General features: G+C 42.7%; 1 long non-coding RNA gene across 2 annotated transcripts; it reads left to right on the top strand.

The window, feature by feature from the left end:
• The first annotated feature begins 2,043 nt into the window (after nt 1-2,043).
• On the top strand, nt 2,044-9,382 carry LOC117005909. Of its 2 annotated transcripts, none has more exons than XR_004419920.1 (3): nt 2,044-5,736; nt 6,268-9,071; nt 9,291-9,382. It is a non-coding gene; the product is annotated as an uncharacterized LOC117005909 (long non-coding RNA). The 2 variants fall into 2 exon arrangements; XR_004419921.1 differs by lacking the exon at nt 9,291-9,382 and having other exon boundaries at nt 6,268-6,398; nt 8,984-9,103.
• The last annotated feature ends 1,529 nt before the right edge of the window (nt 9,383-10,911 follow it).

Here is a 10,911-nt window from a genome sequence, read left to right as displayed (position 1 = left end):
CCCACTGCTTAATTCAATTAATCCAAGAAAGCTCAGTAACGAGGTGGATTTGGGAAGCAGCTTTGTGGGTTGCTAAGGCTCAACTCCAGTTCACCCACAGGGGAAGAGAATTGCAGAACTGGGGCCCTCTGCCTCAGCAAGCAGGAGATTCCATCTCCTCCACCTACTCTACCTGGAGGTGTTCCACAGGAGAGTTGGGTAACAGCCTCCATTGGCCAAACCATGCAATGACATAATCTTTGGAGGAATGCAACAAGAGTGTTTCAGATGATAAGAGTAAACATGTTACCAGGAAAAAAATATGTGTTTTAAATTCCAGGTGAAGTCCAGGGAAGCAGAAGTCACACACATCTTTAAGGAGGGACTCAGTGGTGCAGGGCAGTGAGCCTTGACTTCATTCCACAGGCAAGTAACAGTCTGGTCCTGCTCACAAAAGAGGTAAACCAGAATTTATTGCTTGCACTTTATATATTTCTAGGTTCACCAGATTTTGTCTACTGTTTTTCTCACTTTTTTTTTTAATGTTTAAAATAAAGTGTTCAGTTTCCTAATTTTTAAATGTTTATTTTCCTTCTGTTGAGATTGATGGGTCATTAACTTTAAGTATTGATTCTGCAGCTAGGAGTGTTTCTGGGCTTTGGTCTTTTCTTTTTAAAACAAAGCTTTTGGAGAAAATTTACATTAATCTGAGTATTACCATAAAGAGGCTGGTTAAAAATCCCAAATCAGTCATGCTCTTTGCTTCAAAAGTTCTTCTGGAATGCAAGGAATTTAGTCTGGAACAATTACATTATTTGCAATGGTAACTTCTTAGTGAACCCTGGAATAGTTTATGTGGTTAAAAACCTTTTCAAGAGCAATTGAAAAATTATGTTATCCCATCTATTGTTTAAAGGATTCCATGTGGTGCAGTTCTTTGAATATATGGGAAGAAAATAGAGCCAAAAATGAAAATTTGGCAGGCAAAAAATCGAAGTGCTTGCATTGGCCCTAAATCCAGATATATACACATTAATGATCTCATTTGAAAGATGTCTATATTAAGATCTGAAAGCTCTTGGTATTCCCAAGTGACAAGCTCATTGAATGTTGTGATATACCATGAAACTACACAATTTTTCTTTCTGCAAAATAACCAAGAAATCAGAAATTCAGTGTGTGTGAGTAACAAAGGGCACATTAAGAACACAGTCTTTTGAGTAACCTTGCTCAGCAGTAAATCAGAGCTGCCATTGCAGGGAGGCACAACTCTGCTTTGTGCTTACACACTCCTTCCTGGGAAGATCTAAAAATAAGCCATACCCCATTCAGAGTCCCTAAACCTGCATTACAAAGTTACCTGCACACACTGCAACTGCTGCAACAGCAGCATCTCTGCTTGCATCACTGCTGAGGGCAGGCTTGGGCAAAGGCTCCCTCCTGGCAGCTCTGTTATTGCAGCAGTGTCACAGCAGAGGAGAGAGGCACCACAAGGCCTGTGTCAGTCACCACACATTTATCAGACCTTGCTGAGCAAACCCAGTGTGGTCCTGCACGTGGGGACAACAAGGGCAAGTGGGACCCCAGAGAGAGCTCTCTTGTTCTTCACTCTGTTCAAGAGATTATGTTTTCTTCTAAAAACCTAAAATAACAAGAGGATTTCTGTTTCTTGAGGCTGTTTTACACGTAAGTATTGCCTGCAGTAGCATTTCTCTGTGTGAGCAGTAGCATCTCCTGCACTCAACTTCTGCATCTTGAGAGGGCTGGTTTGTTAACCTCGATGAGATGAGTCATGGCAGATCTGCAGGAGGGGGCTGTTCATCCCATCTTCTTCCTCTGGGGCACAAGCAGCTCAGTTATCCCATAAATTCTAATGGTTTGCAATGCCCACTTGCCAAGAGAAGGAAGGAGTGTTGCAAGTACTGTAAAATTCATTGTCCCCTGTGTGTAGTATTAACTGGTGTAGCCAAAAGATTTCCATGTTAAGGCTTCAACAGCAGTGCTCATTTTGGAGTGTTTTATTCATCCAAGTGCTGTTAACCCTCAGTTTGTCCCTTTCAGAACTGCCTTTGGAGACATTTAGGAGGATACCCAAGAAGGTGGAGCAGTCTTTGTGTAAGCAGTGGACCAGGCGGCTGAAGAGTTGCCATAGACTTTCAGGGGATCACCAAATCTGTGCAAGTCTTTCAGATGAACAAGCCCACCCTCTGAACTGTTTAATCCAGGTAGGATTGCTGAAAGTGTCATTCAAGGTCTTCCTCCAGTTGGGATTCTTCAGTTATTCCTGAGCCTTTTCTGGGGCTGTGCTGATGTCTGTATAGCCAGAGGTGGTCCAGTCCAAATACTTATAAATACAAGTTTAAATCCCACATCTTAGGTCAGTGGGTACATCCAGTCCAGGTATTTCTCAATGCCACCCCATCCTTGTAAATCCTTTTATTCCCTTTTTCTTTGATTTCTCCTAAATGCTACAGTGATCTCTCTATTTGCTTCTTTATTTTGCTAGAGTGCCTTTTCCAGACCTATGTTCCTTAGATGCAGACACACAAAATATTTTATACTTCTATGGCACCTTCCATTGAAGCAAGGCCCTTTTAGAAGAGCTGGAAGAGAAGGAATTATCTCCAATTTACATGGCTGAGCAAACTCAGAGAGACAGCCTGATTTGCCTGAGGATGCACAAAAGTCAGCAGAAGGAAGGAAAAAAACCTGAACATTTATCTCCTATCTCCCTATAGCTTTTTCTTTTTTAAGTATATTTCCTTTGCTTATTCGTGACACCTTTAAAAACACCAAAAATCTTCTGACCTTCTTATGAAAAATAACAGACAAACATCTGGTAGCAAAAAGATCAAACAAACTCATTTTCTATAGAATCTGTCTGATTCTCTCAAGGTCTGCTGCTGAGCTAGCTCCCCTGCCTCACTCAGGCAGCATTAAGAAGCTCCTTTCTCCTCTGAGACCACAGGAGGTTTCACATTATGTTGTTAACCTCCCTCAGATCATCCCCTCCATGCACAATCCCAGTCACATTTACATGCAGACATAATGTCACTCAGCCCACTTTATGCCACTTACATCTCCCTTGTTGCTATGGGGAACACTGATAAGGAACCAATTAGCAAACAAAATATTTGAGGCCGTGTGTGAGAGCCACACTGCTCGGTGGATTTGTGTGTCATAGGCAGAGACATTTCATTTGGCATTTGTCCTTACCTAGCTGAGCTCCTTCCACTGCAGCCTCAGCTACATTCTGTGTAGTCAAAACATGCTCTTCTGGGGATTTAGAGGCTTAGATGTGCAACTGTATGTGACCCCAGGGAATTTTTACAGCTCTCGGGAGAAGCGGGAGAGCTTGGAAAGTGATTTTGCAGCATGAAAGCGCCAAGAGCACCATCCAGTGCCTGAGCTGAGTAAACACACAAGAACTCGGTGGCTTTGGGACAGAGGCAGCTCTGCACATCCCAGGGTCCAGCTGCACCCGGTGGGATGCACGAGGAGCTCGTAGGAAGAGGCTAAAGTCAGTGATAGAAGGAACTTAGAGGGGAAGGCTGGCAGAGCTGTGAGCCTTTCAGGAGGACAGGAGACAACTGAGAAGGTCACATCTCTTAAAGAAGAACTGGATTCTGAGTTGGAGTTACTGATTGAGACAGCAAGAGATATAAAGAAGAAGTGGAGGTGGCAATAGATGGGGCCAGTTAAGAAAGGTAGGTGAATTTAATCCATGATGGAGAGGAGCTACTGCAGAGAGAGAAAACTGGGCCAGATACTTATCCTGTTATCCTTCCCCTTTGCAGAGTTGAATCAGCAGAAAGAGACTTGGAGGGTGCATTGGCAGCTGAGAAAATAAGGGAGAAGTGACCTCAGCTGCCACTGCACAGTCTCATCAGCCTGGTATTGTTTGACAAATATAGGTAGTCCTGCATTTCAAGAATTACAATAATTTGGACAAAGGTGTTGCACAGATGTGTGCACTAAGTAGTAATTTTTAGTACATATGGCTGCAGGCTGTTAATGGGCTAGAGAGAAGGAACTAATAGGAGAACAAGGAGTCCATGGGGCTAAAAATGGGCACTGACAAAAATTAATGTTGTCTGTAAAGAACTGATACCCAAATAGACATCCAAGAAAAAGGATGCAACTTTTCTGTGGACTAGTAGCTGTGCAATAATCTGTGGAAACTCTAGGTAAGCAAGGAAATATGAATTTGGTATATTATGAACCAGATATTTATTAATCAGATATGGAAAGTGCTCCAGTTTAGCACGATATTTGTGGTAACATATCACTGATATATCCTCCCTAAAACAAGACTTTGGGCATAATTTGGAAATGCTGTAATCCAAGACAGCTCCTCTGTTGTGTTCAGTGTTCCCAGGAACAGTTTAGCATATGTTTGCTCTTACTCTTTTTATATTGAACTTGCAGAGCAAAACTCACTTCTCTGATTAATATTAAGCAGTGTTTTGTTTGTGCCCTGTGGCAGAAGTGCCCAGATGGAGTGGGCTGGACACTGAAAACACAAGAAGTGTTTAATGTTCTGTGGAGGTCTGTTAAAGTTGTCTGAATAAAACATCTGGTATCAAATATTTGGATAAATCAGTTTCTGCAAGTATTTGGACCTGCTCTGGGACTGTGCTTTGCTCCAGCTTTGCATTCCCTCTCTTCCTTCCTTGTTGCTAGAGCCAATAGATGATGGTTTATTGCCTGGTGCAACCCATTAACGTCCCTTTGTTGGGGCTTGGCAATTAGCTGAGCAGAAAGAGCGTAAAAATCACTTTGACATCTGTGGGGTTGAAATGGCAACACCGACTTAAGATTTCCCTGAAAGGTTTTTTTTATCTATCCACAAGGTGATGGAGAAAGAAGAAAAATTATCCAGAGGCTTTGGGAAGATATTGTCTGATGTGTCTGCAGAGTGGGACCCTGTTTGAGAGGTTTTGTCTGTATAAAATGAGCCAGCCCAGCACAGGGCCCTGGTGGGGAGCTCTCCATGCAACCCCTCCCTGCCAGGGGGTGAGTGAGTGCTACCCCACTGCTCAGCACTGCCAAATGCCACCAGCAGTCCAGCCTCATGTGCAAGGAAAACTCCTGCACAGCTGAGGAATGGGAAGGGAAAACAGGAGCAGTTGTGTGGCACAGGACTGATGCCACTCAGCAGCTGGAGGTGCCGTATTTCAGTCACACAACATTCCAAGCTCATCCCACTGCTGGGCACAGCGAGCAGGGGCAGCTCTCACATCACCAGCTGTGACTGCACAGCTGACTCAAGGGCTGGTGCCTATGAACCCCCAGTTTAGAAGTGTTTGGGGTGAATCCTTTCACTTTAGGAAGTGTTTCAGCTAAGGAAGGCTCAGTACACAGAGCTGTTGTTATCCTGGCTGAGACTTTGGACATTTGGCTTCACTCATGGACTGATTTTCCTTTGAGTGGTGTTTTTCCCTGTAAATTTTACCAAATTTACCTGCTCAGAGGCTCTGACTTCTGGAGCTATGACCAAAGCTATGAAAGAGCAACAACTGGGAATTCCTAAATTGCACTCAGAGTATTGTAAAGCAACTGTTTCATGTATAGTAACCATGAAAAATATCTCACAATGTAACATTTTCTGCTACTAAGAAAATAAGGAATTGTGAGTTGTATTCCTTTAAGATGTTTTGCTATGTTTTGAGGGCTGGATTTCCTCACTTTCATCTTGTTTTCAGGCTTGATGCATCATGAAAACTTCAGAGGAGTTATTATTGCCTCACACCAATGGTAAGGGGAAAGAGAAGCAAATTATTCATGTTTAATGTTGTTTTGTGCCAGATGTTTTGCTGGTAGAAATCCATAGCTCCACAGGCATCAATTTCTTCAGGATCTGGAATGTTTGACACAATTTCTTTCTCCTTTCTGGATGGTCTGTAAAGGAAGCTGCTTGATTTTGCAATATTGAATATACATGCTGAGAAGTTATAAGCAAAAACAAAATAATGAGAGACAGGGTCTCTAATAAGCTTCCTGTCACATGAGGCTCTGGTTCTGGTGAAGCAGATGTGGTTGCTGACTTGTTTCCAAAATGTTTGTTGAGTGGTGATTAGATTCTGTCATACTGATGTTATATCTCTGTGATCTCATTCAATACAAGTAGTTCTGCAAACAGTGAAATATTTTTTTCCTACGGATTTATATCTTGGATTGTGTTTAGGCATGGATTTTCTGATGTTTAATGGGGATTGAGTTCATTTTAGCCTGTTTCTTCAATGAGAAATGAATCACCTGTTTTAACTTGGCTGTCAATTTTCACAGAACTTGCAGGAATTAAATACCATAAATTCTAAAAATCTGAGTGGGAATTATGAACCACTTCCAACATTATTGGGGGCCAATTCATATAAACAAACATAAACATGAGTCTCATTTTCTAACAAAAGCAAAAGGTAAGAATGAATCTTTATTATTTTGTATTTCTACATTACCTGCTTGATTCTCTTCTGGTTTATTTGTCATCAACCAGAGAAGATATACTTTATTTATAAAGCTGTATGAAATATGGGACTTTTTGCCACATTGAATGCATATTAAGACATCATTCATTTATGCTTGTCATGGGCCATACAAGAGGTCACATTCTCTTTTTATTGTCCTTGCTGGAGCATGGGAAAGAGCTGACATGCATTTTAACTCACATGTTTGCATGGGCAAGTGCAGAGAAAACTAATTCTAAAGGAAAAATATCTATTGTATCACTGGTTCTGGTGAAGGAAATGTAGAATTAAAATTATCTTTTGGATTGCTGAGTCCAGTCTTCAGTAGTGAGCCAAGTTTCCAACCTTTTTCATAAACAGCTTGGTGCTATTCAAAAATATGCTCTTTCCTCCTTGTTGTCTCTCCTATTCTCCCAGTTTCCCACTTTATTTGGTGTTTGTTCCAAATTTTCCTTCTTTTGATGGGAAAAAAATCTTAATTTCCATGGTCAGTTTAGGCATGTTTTTCTTGTTCTGTGAAATGCCTAAAAAATCCATTACTGCAGGTACAGGTATGGCTGTACAGGAAATAAGGGAGGAAAACCCTTGTAGGAGGAAAATCTACACTTGGGTAAATCCTCAAGACTCAAGTATTGGAAACTAGGCTTTAACAGCACTTAGCATAAAGTGTTTGTGTATCTGATACCACCAGGTTTTTCTGGGACTGGCAAATGAATTATTTAGTAATGGAAACTGCATGTGTGTGTGTTTGGCTTCTGTAGGTTCATGTGATAGAAAACTGTAAGAGTGTCTGTAGGGATCACAGCTGCCCAACTTTGTGTCATAGACCTGTGGCCTAAAAGGGCTCAGAAATTTCCAGTTAGCTGGGTAGAAGGGAGAAGACAGAGTGGCAAATCTCAACTTTTATTGCTAATGCTTTGTAAAATAACATTTATGGTCTCTAGATTTGGTTCTGTGCAGATCTGTGTGACTTAAAATTTATTATACCACTTCATGTTTGTGCATCTCTCTCCAGTTCCTGGATATGAATGAAATTAAAGGTCAAGATTACCTTTATGTTAATAGATCCAGATATACCCAATATTTAACTTCCCTGGACAAAGGAATTTCATCAAGGGCTGGCTTGTCCTGTTACCATGTGACAGTGTCAGCCCTGTGTGCTGCAAAGCTTCACGGAGCCTTAGAGAATAAAAAAGAAAAAAGCCAAGTGTACGCTCAATGGAAAACAGATGGAGTTTTCATTAGATATTACTTTTAATGATCTGCTTTGAAAGTAAAGATACACCATTCTGAGCAGAAGGGCCTCATAATAGCTGTGTTTGGGTCCCAGGCTCATTAACTTAGCTACAGATAAGCAAGACTGCAAGATCTTTGTATCATTAGAGGTTCCAGTCAAGCTTGCCTACCATTATTAGAATTCCAAACACAGCAGAACTATTTTGGAGCCTTAACAATAATTTATCCTGAAGATGTATCTTTATTTAATGATTCAGAGTTGTTATTATGGGCCTGGCAGTCAGTTGCTCAGTTTCTGGAGTATTACCATTTAACCTAGGTCAGGATAAAAACCCTGGAATATTCATTGCGGGGCAGAGCTGAGGGCCTGCTCTTTACAGCCCACTCAGGTGTGACTGTCCCAGATGGTGTCACTGCCTGGCAGAGGTGACCCCAGCAGTCTAGAAAACCTGAAGATCCCTCCTAAAAAGAGGAACCCTGCAATCTGTGCCTGTGGGTACTAAATCAACTTTTGACATGTAAAGAACAATGCAATCCCAGGGTTTTAGGAGTAGATGCTTGCTGCCAAACCACAAGAAATGCTTTTGTCTGGAACTCACGGAGCAGTAACATAGCAGTGCAGGGTGTACCCTTGTCTGTTATTCCCTCTGAGCAATTTCTCAGAGGCTTGTTACCAGGATTTGGATAGATTTCATGGAACTAGGAGAGAAATAGGCTTTAATTTCCTTACAAAAGGAGGGACAGACAATAGAACTCAGCAAAACATGTGGCATTTTTTTTGTTCCTGTCTGGGAGTTATGCAAGCAAAACCTAGTGCCCATCTTCAGGCAGTGCTCTCTAAAGTGAGACTCACGTGAGAAAATTTGTGCTATCTTTCTTTTGGTGTGAGCTGATAAAACTGCTTTATTTCCTCTGCATTTGTGTAAACACAACCTATGTCTTCAGCTGATCTCCAGCTGGGGAGTACAGATCAGAATCCAAGTTTCTCAAAGTTCAAGGAAGTTTGGAGTTGATGTTCTGGCTCACTCTGCAGAGAAATACCTGCATGAATGAAAAAAAAAAAAACCAAAAACCTCTTATTTTCATAAGAGACAGACTAGAAGGATCAATCTATCACAAACTGCTAATTAAACACTGTTCTGGAACCAGGTTTTTCCCACTGTTAGAAACCTTCTTCAACTTCCAGACCAGAGGTATTGGTTGATTAGTTTGTTCACATTTAGTATTGTGCCAAAGCTGCCTTTTAGCTTAGATTATTACACACAATGTATTGGATTTCTCCTGCTTTTTGTGTCTTTCAGAAGAAAAGAAAACAAAAGTTATGTTCAAGGTCAAATTATATCCACATATAATTTAAGGGTGGGGGAGAATAAGCAAAAGGAGCAGATGGTAAGTGAGTTTAGGTTTGTGTACCTTAGTTACAATGGTCCAACCCTTTTTTCAACAACATTTCTGTTCTTCTGATTGCTCCTGTTACTTTATGTCCAAGTAATTGCAGTTGATTTCCTTTCTTTATGATTTATTTGCAGACATCAAGGATATCCCCTTGTTATGTTGCTAGAGTGAAAAAAACAACACTTCATATACAATTGTTTCTTCCTTCTTTAGCCATTCCGTGGCCTTTTCCTGATTCAGTGTATCTTTCTGAGCATGGGGGGCCAAACCAGAATGCCTCTTGAACAAGCCAGTTCGATCATACTGGTGATTCCAGCACTGCAGTGTGTGAAGAATTTTCACAGGATGGATTCTCAGCAAATTCTAAGCAGGTGCCTTTCCAGGTGTCACCCAAGGGCAAACTTATCCGAAGTAAATAACCTGTATGGATCAATGCAGAAATGCACACCTGAAGTGACAAGAGGCTTGCTTTGTACATGGGAATTAACCCCTGGACTGCTCAGTGTAGCCAGCACATGGTGTCTGGTACTCCTTGGTGCCATGGTGTCCATGTGTGCACACAGAGCAGTGACTGGAGCTGTGGGAATCACTGCTGCAGTGTTTGCAGTGTCCATGTGTGCACACAGAGCAGTGACTGGAGCTGTGGGAATCACTGCTGCAGTGTTTGCAGTGTCCCTGTGTGCACACAGAGCAGTGACTGGAGCTGTGGGAATCACTGCTGCAGTGTTTGCAGTGTCCCTGTGTCCATGTGTGCACACAGAGCAGTGACTGGAGCTGTGGGAATCACTGCTGCAGTGTTTGCAGTGTCCCTGTGTCCATGTGTGCACACAGAGCAGTGAATGGAGCTGTGGAAATCACTGCTGCAGTGTTTGCAGTGTCCCTGTGTCCATGTGTGCACACAGAGCAGTGACTGGAGCTGTGGGAATCACTGCTGCAGTGTCCCTGTGTCCATGTGTGCACACAGAGCAGTGAATGGAGCTGTGGAAATCACTGCTGCAGTGTTTGCAGTGTCCCTGTGTCCATGTGTGCACACAGAGCAGTGACTGGAGCTGTGGGAATCACTGCTGCAGTGTTTGCAGTGTCCCTGTGTCCATGTGTGCACACAGAGCAGTGAATGGAGCTGTGGGAGTCACTGCTGCAGTGTTTGCAGTGTCCCTGTGTCCATGTGTGCACACAGAGCAGTGACTGGAGCTGTGGGAATCACTGCTGCAGTGTCCCTGTGTCCATGTGTGCACACAGAGCAGTGAATGGAGCTGTGGAAATCACTGCTGCAGTGTTTGCAGTGTCCCTGTGTCCATGTGTGCACACAGAGCAGTGACTGGAGCTGTGGGAATCACTGCTGCAGTGTCCCTGTGTCCATGTGTGCACACAGAGCAGTGACTGGAGCTGTGGGAGTCACTGCTGCAGTGTCCCTGTGTCCATGTGTGCACACAGAGCAGTGACTGGAGCCGTGGGAATCACTGCTGCAGTGTTTGCAGTGTCCATGTGTGCACACAGAGCAGTGACTGGAGCTGTGGAAATCACTGCTGCAGTACTTCCAGCATCTTGGGCAAGGCAACTTCTCAACAGGGTCAATTGGTGTTTTGGCAGATCTTTGCTGCTCCACCAGTGGAGAATTCTGGAGAAGTGATAAGAGGAAATACAAGTGACCTCTAGAGCAAGGTAGTTCTGTTGAAAAGTTGAGTTTTTTAAGATGTGATTTTAAGAGGTCCTGGATACCTTCTAGAAGTTGCTTCCTAAAGCATCTGCATGTCAGCACCCTACATATTTTAAACTGAGCATGCAAAACCCCAGCATGGATGGGCACTCTTCAGTGTGGGGGCCTGTGTGACTC

The sequence above is a fragment of the Catharus ustulatus genome, chromosome 22 (genome assembly GCF_009819885.2).
Source record: "Catharus ustulatus isolate bCatUst1 chromosome 22, bCatUst1.pri.v2, whole genome shotgun sequence".
Taxonomy (NCBI): Eukaryota; Metazoa; Chordata; class Aves; order Passeriformes; family Turdidae; genus Catharus; species Catharus ustulatus.
The sequence above is the reverse complement of the archived record's forward strand: the minus strand, read 5'-3'. Positions and strand labels throughout refer to the sequence as shown.